Here is a 13,529-nt window from a genome sequence, read left to right as displayed (position 1 = left end):
CCATTCCGAATGTCTCACTACTAGGCCGCCATTTGCCTTGAGCATTATGACCTTATGCCATGTTTTAAAGGCATGGATGTTTTTTTTATCTCCTTTGCTCCTCCACAAGAATTTTTGTTGAAGTTTGTCCATTTCCCTCATTAATTTTCTATGAAAATGAAAGATACTCATTTGATATTGGGTTATATTGCCAATGGTTTCTTTTAATAGGGGTAGTCTTCTACCTTTTGATCGAATTCTACCCCTCTATTCTTCCTTTTATCATTGGGCCTCCCACATACTTACCCCTCACTTCCTTTCCATGGATCTTAATGATTTTTGATATAATTTTCTTTAACTTTTTTAGTAATATTTTTTGAAAACAAATTCTGATTTCTAATAATTAGGGAGTTGACTAGTTGCTTTAGCATACTTTTCTAGGATGCCCTTGATTTTTAGTGTATTTACGATGGAGGCTTTCTAAAATATCATGCAGTCATTTGCAAATTGACATATTTTGGCTATTTCTATCTGCTTGGATACGAAGGCCTTATTTTTCTTGGTTGCTTTGATTATTTGTCTTGTCAAAGCCTCACCACAAAGTACAAAAACGTAAGGGAACAAATGGTGTCATTGTCTATTCCCTCGTGAGGGGTGAATGATCTCCGAGGGATCCATTTACTACACTTGGTAGCTCATTGATGCTATGTACTCCATCACTAAATCAATACATTTTTTATTTAGTCAAAAATTTTCTGGAGTTTTTATTAATGTATGATCATTCTAGTCGATCATATGCTTTTTCCATATCTATTTTATAGGCTAATAGGCCAATTCTAACTTTTTTTTGTTTCTTATCGTATTTATTATCTCATGAGCCACTAGTATATTATTTATTTGCCTATCTGGTACAAAGGCAAACTGGTAGTTGGACACCATTTTTTCTAGATGATTTTTTACTCTATTTATTATAATTTGATAACTTATAAATGACATTGAAAAGACTAATAGGCCTGAAATGGTTGCTTTTTGGATTCTCATTTTTGGGGATTGAGGTGATAAATACATTGTATAATTGTTGTCATTTTTCTAGAATGAAAGAAAGCTTCAATTACTAATTTTGACATTCTCTCCTACTATTTCCCAATGGGTTTTGAAGAGGTTAGCATTTAATCCATCAAGGCATGGAGCTTTAAACCCCCCCCCCCATATGACTTCAGAGCTTTCATTATTTCCTCCTCTTGAACCATTTGGCTTAGATGTTCATTTTCCTCTAGAGCTAGCAGGGTTGGTTTGATTAACTCTAGAAATTGGTCTGCGTTCTCAGTTATCCTGGCTTAACTGTTTTTTAAAAGCTTCACTCAGACTTTCCTTAATTTTGTTCAGTCCGGATGAGCTGGAGACAAAATTATACACACCCGCCTGAACTATCAATCACAGTTAAACACATTAGTGCTCATTGTGTATTCAACCATGATAGGTAATTCAGCCGGATGTGCATGTTTTTGTCTCAATCCACCCCCAATTTTGTTGGGGTCCTTTGTCCAATCCCTTGATTAATTTTTGATTTTGGTTATTTTATTTTTATATTTTTTTATGGTGGCTATCAGTTGAAAAACCTTTGTATTTGTATCTCCATTTTGGAGCCAATTAACTCTAGATCTTTTGGGCCTAATGTAATTCCTCTTTTTTTTTTAGGATTTTCTTGAGCCATTTTTGTAAGGCCTTTTCCTTATTAATGGATCCTCCATCTAGGTTCATGGGTAGTTTTTGTTGAGTCTCCTTGAAATTTTCTAGAGTACTTGTTTTTCTTTGAACATATTTCCAAATTTATTTTTATTCCATTCTTTTAAGTTCTGGGCCAGCTCTTTTGTTTTTGTTGCAAATTAAAACCCACTCGATCCATTATGATCCCTCAGCCGTTAACAAACACCCCCAATGTTATTACAAAGGAAACTGTAAGGCTGTGTTTAGTTGGAAAGGTATATTACATATTACATACGTGTATATATAATTGGGCTGAGTTTAGGTGGAATAAGGTTAAAGTTTGTTAAGCTACTTAAGAGCAAAGTCTAGGCCCAATACAAAAATAAAAAAGCTCAACCTTTTGGACCTAAGTCCAACGATAAAAATGCAAACCCACTTTGTATAAAATGGGCACTGTTGGAGTGAGGGCTCTATACGACTGCTTGTGGGGATTTTCATCAAAATTAATTATGTCCAAAGTCAATTAGTTTCAAGAGTAAGACGTACAGAAAGGTTGGTCCATATCCACTCCGAGGGCTGGATTTAACATTGGGCTTTCTTTTTATTTATTTATTTATTGAGAACTTAAACCTTGGTCCTTAAGTACATCTTAACTTTGGTAGATCTCTTTATTTCCCAATTTAGCCATCCTAATTTGTACTCGTCAAAAATTAACGCCCCGTTTGGTTTGCGGGAATAGGGGTTTGGAATTGGAATTGGAATGGGTTATTTCGATTTCAACTGTTTGGTTGAGAGGAATTGGAATTCCATTCTCATTCTTGTTGGAATGGTATTCCCCCATTTGAAGGAATGGCCATTCCCTGCCTTTTCCTTGGGAATGAAATCTCATTCTTATTGATTTTAATTTTCATTCTCATTCCTGTCTGAACCAAACAGACTATGGGAATAAACCATTCCAATTCCAATTATGAACCAAATAGACCCTAAACCTATTTTTATTTATTTTTCCTTTAGGCTTAGTTTGAAAGGAGTACAAATACAAATATATACAATATAAATCTATACAAAATATAAAATTTTACATTCTACATATTTGTATTTATACTTCTTTCAAATGGAACCTTAGTTTTCTCTATTTCCTTGGGAGTCGAACTGATCCGGATATGCACATGGATCAGGCATATGTGATGATGTGGGGAACTTGCGGATGCAGCTGCTTGAACCGAAGTCTCTCTCTCTTATATATATAGAGAGAGAGATAGATAGATAGATAAATAAAGCTTCAACTTTGAGACAAGGTCAATCATCAATGCACTTTGTCTAGTTTAATGAAAGCTCTACTAGATTAGGTCCATTCGTATCTCGTCATATTTCTGAGAAGTTTACCAATCAATTAGTTACTGTTTGTCTTTGAACTTGTCTGTTTGTGTTATAACTGTTCAACAGTGTGATGTGGAAGTTCATGAACTTCAGTATTCTTGATTTTTTTTTCTTATTTTCAGAACAAAATGCAAAAGGAATCAGAGTTTTAATTGTTTGTCTAGGGACCATTTTAATTATTGCCTCCATGGACCATCTAGATAGCGATATGAGGATTGAAGCTTGAAAAAGTGTTCATAATTTTAATGCTCTGAGAAGGAAGACCACTTGCAAGCGTTAATAATGAAGGAGGCATTTCTTTTTTTGATCAATAATACTTTCATTAAATTATCAATAGAAGATTTATAAGAGGAAGACAAACATATTTATCTTCTAAGAGCAACAAAGAACCTCAAGAAAAGGAAAAAACGGAAAAAAACACTAAAGTTACAGTTTAGCCCAAAACAGTGAATCCCTTTCTGCCCATTGTTTAGCTAAACCGTCAGCTAGGGAATTAGCCGATCTTTTAACCCAACATATCTTAACTTCCATCTCCCGCACCAGCCATTTGAATTTCCTCCTCTTGTACTTCCATAGGCCATTGTTATCTTTAATCAGCCACCCTATCACCACCTCTGAATCCCCTTCAATTATGAATTTTCTGATGTTCAACTCCTTAGCTTTCTGGACTCATTCCATAACTGCAAAGATCTTAGCTCTAAAGGAGTCACCCACTCCAATTGGGCCTGAGAACATGGCAGAAATGACCCCATTCTCATCCCTAAAAACACTCACAATCCTCGATTTTCCCGGATTTCTCCTACTACACCCATCAAAGTTTAATTTCAAGAATCCACCAGGTGGAGGGGTCCAAGACACACTCATTACTGACTTGGTCTGTGTGTAATTTGCAATTTCACCCCACCTCCTCAACATGTCATTTACAGTGTAATCTGTGAATAGCTCGAAAGATTTCAACCACTGTACAACCATAATATGTATGATAGCCCTAGATCTACTGCTCCTCTCTCAGCTTTTGAGAATATTCTGAAGTTTCTTTCTTCCCAAAGTGTTCAACATACTGAAGCCCTTAGTCCTCTCCACATAGTCCTTCCCCTTTTTATCCGCCACCTGAAAAAAGAAGGGGAAAAGAGGCCCTGCAAGTCTGATGGAGGATTCCAGCTACATTCAAATAAGGAGAAAGCCCAATCCCAAATTGACCTCGCAAAATGGCAAGACAACAGTAAGTGAAAACCAGTCTCCTTCTCCACTTTACAAAAAACACACCAATGAGTGAAGGAGGCATTTCTCTTAAAACAAAAAAAAGTTTTTATGCTTTAATCAAGCAACAGAAGAAAGAAAAAAATGTATTCAGTCACATATGCTTGGATGAATTGTAATGGGTTTCTGACCATTGTCGGCAATGGGCTGAGGACTGAAGGGCATAGATTAATTTACAAGCCTGAAGAAGAACTGGACATTGGCCCGGCTAGGCTTTTGCTACGTTTCAGCCCAGCCATTTCAGTCTTTATCATGGCTAAAGATAGAAGGAAAAACTTCCAAGGGATGTCTTGTCAAAGCTGAAACTGGTCATCTCCAGACCCCAAACTGGACCATCGGCATTGTAATGAAATACAAAGTATTTTTGTCTATACATCTTATCATATGTCTAGGTTATGATCAATGAGTTAGAATTAAATTTAATGACTATTTATTTAGTTGTAAAAATTTCTATGTTACAGAAAATTATCTCAAAAGAAAAAGTTATGATCTATATTTTAAAATCCATTTGGGCTTTCATTTGATATGTGGCGAAGGGTGTTTTGGGCTCAACCAATCCCACAAACCTTGCCACTCAACTGAAGTGGTGAGGAAGGTGAGGGAAATACCTATTAGGGTTTTTATCTGAATTCGAATTCGAATTTGATAATTTTAAGGGTGATCTGGGTTTGATTTGGATCATATATGGATCAATCCTATCCAATCTAATATGCTTAATATTTATATTAAAGTTGGATTAGTTGTTATAATTTTACCAAGTTTCGTAAAATTTATTTTCAAATCTGATATCCCATTCAATCCAAATGTATTTGCAACTCTAAAACCTAGGGGTGCAAGTGCTTGGGTTGGGAATTTATTACATTTTCAATTGGCCCTAACTCTAACCCAAGTCCAATGTGATTATAATTTTTTAAGTCAGGTAACCCGGCTTACAGGTTGTAGCTCTGAAATTGGTGGTTTTAATTTAGGTTGTATTTAGTAACATTGTTATTTTTATTTGTAACATTTTAGATTGGTCAATACAAATTTTATGAGATTATATTCTTAGAAAACATCAAATTTGGTGTTTTTATTATAAATGCCAACACCCAATGTCCCAATTCAATGCTTGTATCTTTTTAGTGGAAGTGGTTATCAGGTGAGATGTGACAAGACAATTTTTCAAAATTTTGTATTGGCCTATCTAAAACGCTGCAAGTAGAAATTGCAATGGTACAGAAAACAACCTAGTGTTTAGAGACTCAAATAATGGTTCTTTCTTGGTTGTTTCCTTTATAAATCTTGTATAGGTTTTTTCAAGGACCCAAACAATGAACTGGTCAGGGGTTCGGTTCCTAGGTTGAATGGTTCGATCGTTCGAACCGAACGGATAGCCTGTTTTGACAAAAAAATTTAAAAATAAAAACCGGCCAAACCGTTAAACGGTTTAAATCATAGTTTTCAAAACCGGACTGGACTGAAAACCCGGGAACCGGTCAGGTGACTGGTTTCGTTTCCCCCCAAAACCGGATTTTCTCAAAAAACCATTGATTTTGGTTAGCAAACCACTGAACCGGGTGGTTAACCGTTTGAATGGTTTTGACCATTTTTTTATTTTATTTTTTAAAATTTTTTTGTCAGAACGGGCCGACTGTTCGAATCGAATGATCGGACTGTTCGACTCGGTAACTGGACCCTTGACCGATTCGATCTCCGATCGATTTTAAAAACCATGGTTCAAATGGTTTGATCACCCAGATTAACGGTTTGCTGACCAAAACAACGATTTTGAAGGAAAAAACAGTTCTAGGGTAAAATGGAACCAATCACCTAATCAATTCCCAGTTTTTCCAGTCCAACCTTCCAGTCCTGTCCGATTTTGAAAACCATGGGTTTTTCTATCTTTTACTTCTTTTCCCTACCTTTTCTATCAAACCGAAGGTAACATTAGGTTCAGTAAAATATATAAAGTGTAAATTTTTTTATTTTTATTATTATATACATTTGTATTCGCACTCTTTCAAAATAGAGCCTCAACAAAAGCTGATATTATCTTACTACGACTAAAAATAATTTAAATAACAACTCCAACTAGTTATAATTATTAATCTTGATTTTAGTTTTCAATTAATGGACTACATGACCTCAACCAAGTGCGGGCCAACTATTTGGACCTTTAAATCGACCAGCAAAAGATATTTTTTAATTCAAATGAAGATATTTTTATTTCGGTTTCATGGCCAACCAATATATTTTGGTCTCAGACGTCTATGCAGAAGATTTTTTCTTTTCTGCTTTCATATAATTGAAAAGTCATTGTTTTGAAGTTGAATGCTTATATCAGGCATGTGCTTCCATATAAAATCCACATCCGAGGTATATAGGCACGTGATTATTGGTCCAAAATCTGACCGGACCCATCTGTTGTACTTGGACCAATTTATGATAGAAAATGGATTATTGTGAGGATCCAAAACTGCAAATATGGTTAATTGATCCGGGTCAAAAAATTAGGAGCCAACCCGCCTATTCGATGCCTATGGCTTGAACCAACTTAACCTGTCCTGCCCTGACAAAGAAGGGGAGGAATTATTGAATCCGACCCGAGGAGCCGTCCCATATAGTCAATGAAGCCTAGTTAACATGAATATTTCAATGCTTCAATGTCAATGGGGCATTCCAGTGTGGGTTCACCTCGATTCGAACTCAACCTAAACCGGGTTATTGCTGGTCTGACCCTAACCTGATTGAGTCGGGTTTGTGCGGGCTTACCACTTAACCAGACCAAATAACATCCCTATTACTACCTGCCAACAGAAATGTGGATATGGATGACAATGTCGAAAAGATGGATATTTGGATATATCTCTTCCTGCAATCATTCCATGTGATATTATCATCCATAGTTGCAATCAAGTGACGCAAGTTTACTGCAAGTCTCGCCATGTTCATGAACGAGTCGCAAGCGCCAAACGCTGTTTATGCTATTCAAGTCTAACAGCTGACTAATTCTGATTTAATTTCTTTGTAACTTGCGCAGTTAGCTGTGTTGGCGCTGTTTGGTTCGCACTTCGCAGGAATAGGATCTGGATTTGGATCATTCCAGTTCTAACTGTCCGGTTGAGTGAAATCAGAATCGCATTTTTATTTTTGTTGAGATGACATTCCCCTATTCGATAGAATGGCCATTTCTTCCCTTTCTCGTATAAATGAAATCTCATTCTAGTTTATTCTCAATTTTAATTCCCATTCCAACTGTCTGAATCAAACAGGTTATGGGAATAAGGGAATGTTTGTAACCGTGGCCGTTTTTCAAAAAAGCGGTGCCACATCGGATATACATAGGCGTTTCAACAAACACCCATATATATGAATGTTTGGTTCGGGCATTTATTGAAAAATCGGGCATAGCTCGTAAATTGTGACCCCACCGATGCATGAACATCAGTGAACTGTTTCCTTGGCAAGGGCCAACCTTTAAACAGGAGACATGTTCCGCATGTCACAGAGCTAGGCCAGCAGCTACTTGTGTTATAATCAGAAAACCAGAGAAATTTAATTAGATTATTTCAACAATGTTAAGGGTTCAATTATTGCACCATGTTCTGTGGATGAATTAGATAGAGATAATGGATTGATGATCATGACTTCTTAACATGACTGCTCGGAGGAAACACCACCCCACCATGCATGAATACGTGACCATGTGCATTCACTTAAGTCCGGCCGCTCGAAACACTGCACAGCATTTGTACTCCATCGCTGTCAAGCTTGACTAGCTATATATGTATTTAATTACATGGAGATCTTTTTTAATTGTACCGCTCCCAATGAATGTACCCACTGGTTCAAAAGAGAGAAGTTAGTTTGTCGTGGCAAAGTAGGATTCTTTTCAAGTTTTCTTAAAAAAAGAAGATATCCGGCCAGAATCTGTTTGAAGATTCCTAGGCAAAATATCTTATATCAAACTTTTGAAGCCTAATCAAGAGGAAATAATTGATCAGACTTGGATAAAGGGTGCTCCACCGACACGTGATGGACCTCTACATGGTTGGGTTTCAGTCATCATCTTCATCATTTAATCCTCGACCCACCTATCTGAATCCCGTTTCGCCATTCCCTTTTATTCAAGCTAGGATTCAGCACGCTTTTTTATTGTTCACAAACTCTCTCTCTCTCTGATCAGAAATGGAACCAACCAGCACTACAAACTTTTTTCTTAACTAAAGTAAGAAGCGATTTATATTTTATAATACACAGCTTCATTATAGTTTTCTACTTAATTAATTAATTACAATCAGAAGAAGCAGGACAATTACAACAATTCATAGGAGCAAGAAGCTACGGTAGCAGGATTGCAGTTGCAGAGGCACTTAAACACAACTAATCCACCAACGAAACCATTACTAACAACAAATTAACAGAGCAGGAGCGATGAGTGAATTAGGGTGAGGTCTTGACAAGTCCGTTGATGAAGGACAGAGCATTGCTTGTGAGCTGGGCAAGGTTCAGAATGCGGGCTCTGACTGTGGTCTTGATACTCCCGTCGACAGCCTTGCCAGCGAACCCGTCCATGCATGTGTCCTCGTTCGTCAAGGCCGCGCTCACCCATGTCTGGATGTTGCTTATCTGAAAGGCCAAGTTGGGTCCCCCCAGATGACCCATCTCCGCCATAGACCTCTGCAGCTCGTCGACCGAGTCTCCGACGGTCTCGACGCAGTCTTGCATTGCCGCAGCCTCCCTGGGCTTCATTCCGTGGCTTCTTGATAGCTCTGTCATCATGGTTGAAGTGGAGCGGGCGTTTGTGAGGGAAACGTTCAGGGCGGCGTCGGCCAGCAACTTTGGGTCTGTTTGAATCGCGCTTGCGTAGCCCGAGAGGCTGCTGATGCACAGCTTCGGATACATTGTAGTGTCACAGGACGTCTTTATGAATTCGGTGTTTGTCGTCCCAGGATTGAGTACTCTCGCAGCTGAGCATGGTTTTGGGTTGCAACTGATGAATAATACCAACAGAATGAGCAAACCTGCAAAGACACAGCGACAAGAGCTAGAACCATTGAACCTTTCCATCTCTCTCTCTCTGAAACAAAATGATGGGCAAGAGGATAATTGAGGTGAGGCGATGACTGAAGAGAGTAAAGGTCCCTCCCTTTTATAGGAGAAGTATTTCATGCTTGTGGTTCCCCACAATGATCAATAATTGTAACTCGAAAAGCTACATCAAACCATACATATATACAATGCAAGTAGTAATACACAAGTATATATATAGATTTTAACCAGAACTTTATTCAAGTCAATAACACTATATATTAATAAGGAAGGCAACCTTTGATCCTAAACTAACATCTGGGGAAGCTATAAAACTAACCCAAAATTGCTGCTAGACACATTTGCTTTAATTTGATCAACAACGTAAAAAGCACAGGAGATGATCCCTTGATTGGTTTTCTTGGGGCCCAGGAAAGGAGCTAGGCTGAGAGTGATATGACGGTGAAATTGTGAGATGATGAGAATCATATCTGGGATAATCAGTTGAAGCCCTCAGGGTCAGGGTGGTTCCTTTCCTTAAGAAGATGCATATTGGTGACTATGGGGCCATCTTGATCCATAGAACAGAGCAGTAAAGAGTAAGAATAGGTTGCCAAGAGGGGGCAAGTAGGACCGGAGTCTCTGGCTAAGGTTGGCAAAGGTTTGCATCATGATTTTGAAATTTCGACGTGATAGAAATGAAACCTATATATAAAACAAAAAAGAAAAATAATTATGTGTGAATGCATTTCATTTCCACTAGAAACTCCATCGAAGATAACGAATGTGTGAAAAATTGATACTTCATGGAGGATACGTAATTATACAGCACAAAAATTCCTTCAATTCCCAGTCCCAAATCCCAACCTAAAAATTAAACACACACACACCAAGAAAAAAACACAAGATATCTTACCACCAAACAGGGTCACACACCACAAGCAAAAACTGAACTTTATCAAAAGTTCGCTCAACTAGAATATAAAATAAAAGCCACACTTCAGTTATCATGCTAGCTGCTTAATTATTCTCAACTAAAAGGGAGAAGAAATTCAGAATCTTCACTATTTTCATATATATATAATCTGTAAAAAGGAAGAAGCCCCTTCTTCATGGTCTATTTTCAATTTCAGGAGTGAGTCCCACATAAAAAGGAGCTAAATAGAAGAGTGACCTGTTGTATAGCTCCATGATGCAAAAAATAAGAAAAAATAAAAAATAAAAAATAAAAAAAGAAAAGAAAAAAGAGTGACCCTTACTGAAACGGTGACTTATCTCTGTAAACAAACGATTTTCAAAATTTGAAATCAAAATTGCCAAAAAAAATCGAAATCAAATCAAAGATCACAACAACAAATTGGTTTCTAATTTTGTGGCAAAAATTTGTTAAGCAGGAACTATGGACGTAAAAAAAAAAAGCAATAAATCCTAAATTGAAGACAAATGAAGGAAAAATCCAAGGTTTTTAAAATCGAACAGAAACTGTTCTGGATCCGATTCCCAGGTCAAATGGTCTGATCGTTTGAATTGAATAAACAGCCTGTTCTGACAAACAAAAAGTAAAAAGTGGCCAAAAATTATTATTCGGATCGACGATTGAACTTCCCAGATCAACGGTTCATTGACCAAATCAATAGTTTTTTACCAAAAAGTGGTTCTGGGCTGAAACAGACTGATTCCCTAGTTTTTCTGATCTGAACGTCTGGTCCAACTCGGTTTTGAAAACATTCGAAAAAAATCTATAATGCTGATAGATTGATAATACAAAATGAAATAGGAGAGAGTTCATTATCAAAAATTATAAAATGATAATAACAATGTTTGAACTCATGCTACCCTACTAATGCATAACAGCATTCCACCATTAATCCATCAGACCATTTACACCTATCCTTGTCTCTTTAATATCTATATCATAAAATATGTATACATTTTTTATTGAAATATTAATGAAAAGACTTAAACCCTGGTCACTTTTATTTAAAAGCTAAGAAGAAATCATTTAGTCACTACTTTTACATGTTTTATAATATACATAATATTTTATATCTTATTTTTATGATGTCACGGATCACTGGAGGGCCAGTGGTTAGACCATTTGACCCATGATGACTGCAAAATTCTAATTTTGTATCCTGTCTCTCACAACATTGCTCATGCCCTTACCATGAACTTCTTTGTTTTCTTTCTTTCTTTTAGCCTGTTTTATTTGCATGTGTATAAATGCATAGGAGTGCAAATGAAAAGAATGTAAAATTTGGCTTAATTTTATTTTGGGTTTTACTTTATTCTATTTTAGGTCTTATTTTACTTTATTTTTACTGTAATCAAACAAAATAAGATAAAATTTGTAATAAAAATAAATCATAATTTGCACCAATCGTTATGTTTTGCATAGCATTTGAATCCACTCTATGTTGTCTGAAACGGGTTTAATTCATGTTGTCAATTGAGAACTGAAATGGTAAGAGATAATGACACTCGAAATTTTATATACAGCTAACACTTCATAATTTGGATGCATGGTGAAACTTTGAAGTTTCCTGCAGGTGCCCCATATGTATACCGTCTCAGTGTGTATTGGGAATATCGAGATCAAATCAGCCCCCCACAACGTCCCACAGCACATCCCCGCCGTGTATTGAAAATATCTTTTGATGATAATACTAGAAAAATGATAATGTTATCATTGGGAGATGTTCCCAATACATAATAGGAATGTATTGTGGGACATTGTGGGGGCAATCTTGTAGGGACTAATTTGAACTCGGGAACATCTCTCCAATACACAGTTCGGATGTACTGTTGGGTGCCTGTGAGGCGCAAATATAATGTAAACATGAAACTTTGCTGTGTGAAGATATACCTGCAGAATAAAGTATACGGGTCATTGTTTTTTCATGGAAAGTGCTTCTTACATGAACCAAAAGAACTTGGTTGGTAGTAACAGAAAATGTTTTGTTTTCTTCTACGTGAGTTGTACCGTAAAGAAAATGTTTTGTTTTCTTATACGTGAGTTGTGCCGTAAAGTTTCAGAGAAGGTCGAGAATAGTTCATTAATTGCACCTGTGAGATCGATATTACATCTTAAATAGAGTCAAGAGGAGATATAAAGATAAAACATATGATAAAACTCTATCCTAACCTATTCTTATCCTAATCTGATTCTTCATCTTATCTAAACTTTAGGTTGTGTTTGGTTGCAGTGCAAATTTATTTGTATTAATACAAATGCATGAGAGTGCAAATATAATAAATGCAAATATTTATTTAATTTTGCTTTGATTTTTACTTTATTCTACTTCATGTCTTAATGCACTTCATGTGTACTGCAATCAAATAAAATAAACTAAAATTTTGAAACAACAGAATTTACACTTAAATCATTTGCACTGCCACAATTTTATATCAGTGCAAATTTATTTGCATTGCAATCAAATACAACCTTAACAATCTATATATATATGTTCCCTAATATTGACATTAACATTACCAGTTTTGATTCAAATTCTCTTAAATTCTCTTCTATATCAGTGCAAGTGCACAATTCAGGCAAGGAAGCTGCCAAAGAGGAGATGCAGGCCGAGACACGTATTATGTGGGGTTGAGTATCGGTTTGTAATAGTCAAGTATAGATATGTGGCTCTTGAATATGGGTTTGTAATAGTTGAATATGGATTTGTAACAGTTGAATATAGACTTGTGACAATTTAGTACTGGTTCAGTGGGTTGTAATGATTTGTAATAGTTGACTTTGAGTTTGTAACTGTTTGTAGTGATTGTGTATTACGGGGGATCCAGGGGAGCCATGCCCCCTTATGGTTCAGAAAATCTTCATAGTAATACAGTTTTTTATGTAAAATTTCTCCTCCCCCCACTGTCCATCTCAATGGTTCCCCCCCTATGGGTCCATCTATATTTCATTTAGGTTTTGACCTCCTTTATAAAAATTTCCTGGCTCTGCCCTTATGTATCAATTTGTAACAGTTGAATAATAATTGGTACAGATTGATACTAACATGATATATATCAAGATATTGTGAATACTGAATAGCCAAAAGTTTTATGAAGGGTCTAAGACCAATGGTTTCCTACTCCCAATTAACCAAATTAACCATCCAATTTAAGGTTGTGTTTGGTTTGAAAGAATAGGTAGAGAAAGGTATCTTGTATAGGTTTTCTTATTTTTCCCT

General features: G+C 36.4%; 1 pseudogene across 1 annotated transcript; it reads right to left on the bottom strand.

Annotated features, from left to right (window-relative positions):
- Nucleotides 1–8,508: 8,508 nt before the first annotated feature.
- LOC104598595 (21 kDa protein pseudogene) lies at nt 8,509–9,446 on the bottom strand (annotated as a pseudogene). Its single transcript, XR_016077687.1, has one exon. The product of XR_016077687.1 is annotated as a 21 kDa protein pseudogene (transcript).
- Nucleotides 9,447–13,529: the final 4,083 nt, after the last annotated feature.

This window comes from Nelumbo nucifera, chromosome 6 (genome assembly GCF_055504915.1).
Source record: "Nelumbo nucifera cultivar China Antique chromosome 6, China Antique-T2T, whole genome shotgun sequence".
In the NCBI taxonomy this organism is placed as follows: Eukaryota; Viridiplantae; Streptophyta; class Magnoliopsida; order Proteales; family Nelumbonaceae; genus Nelumbo; species Nelumbo nucifera.
Note: the sequence above shows the minus strand (reverse complement) of the source record. Positions and strands in the feature narration are given on the sequence as shown.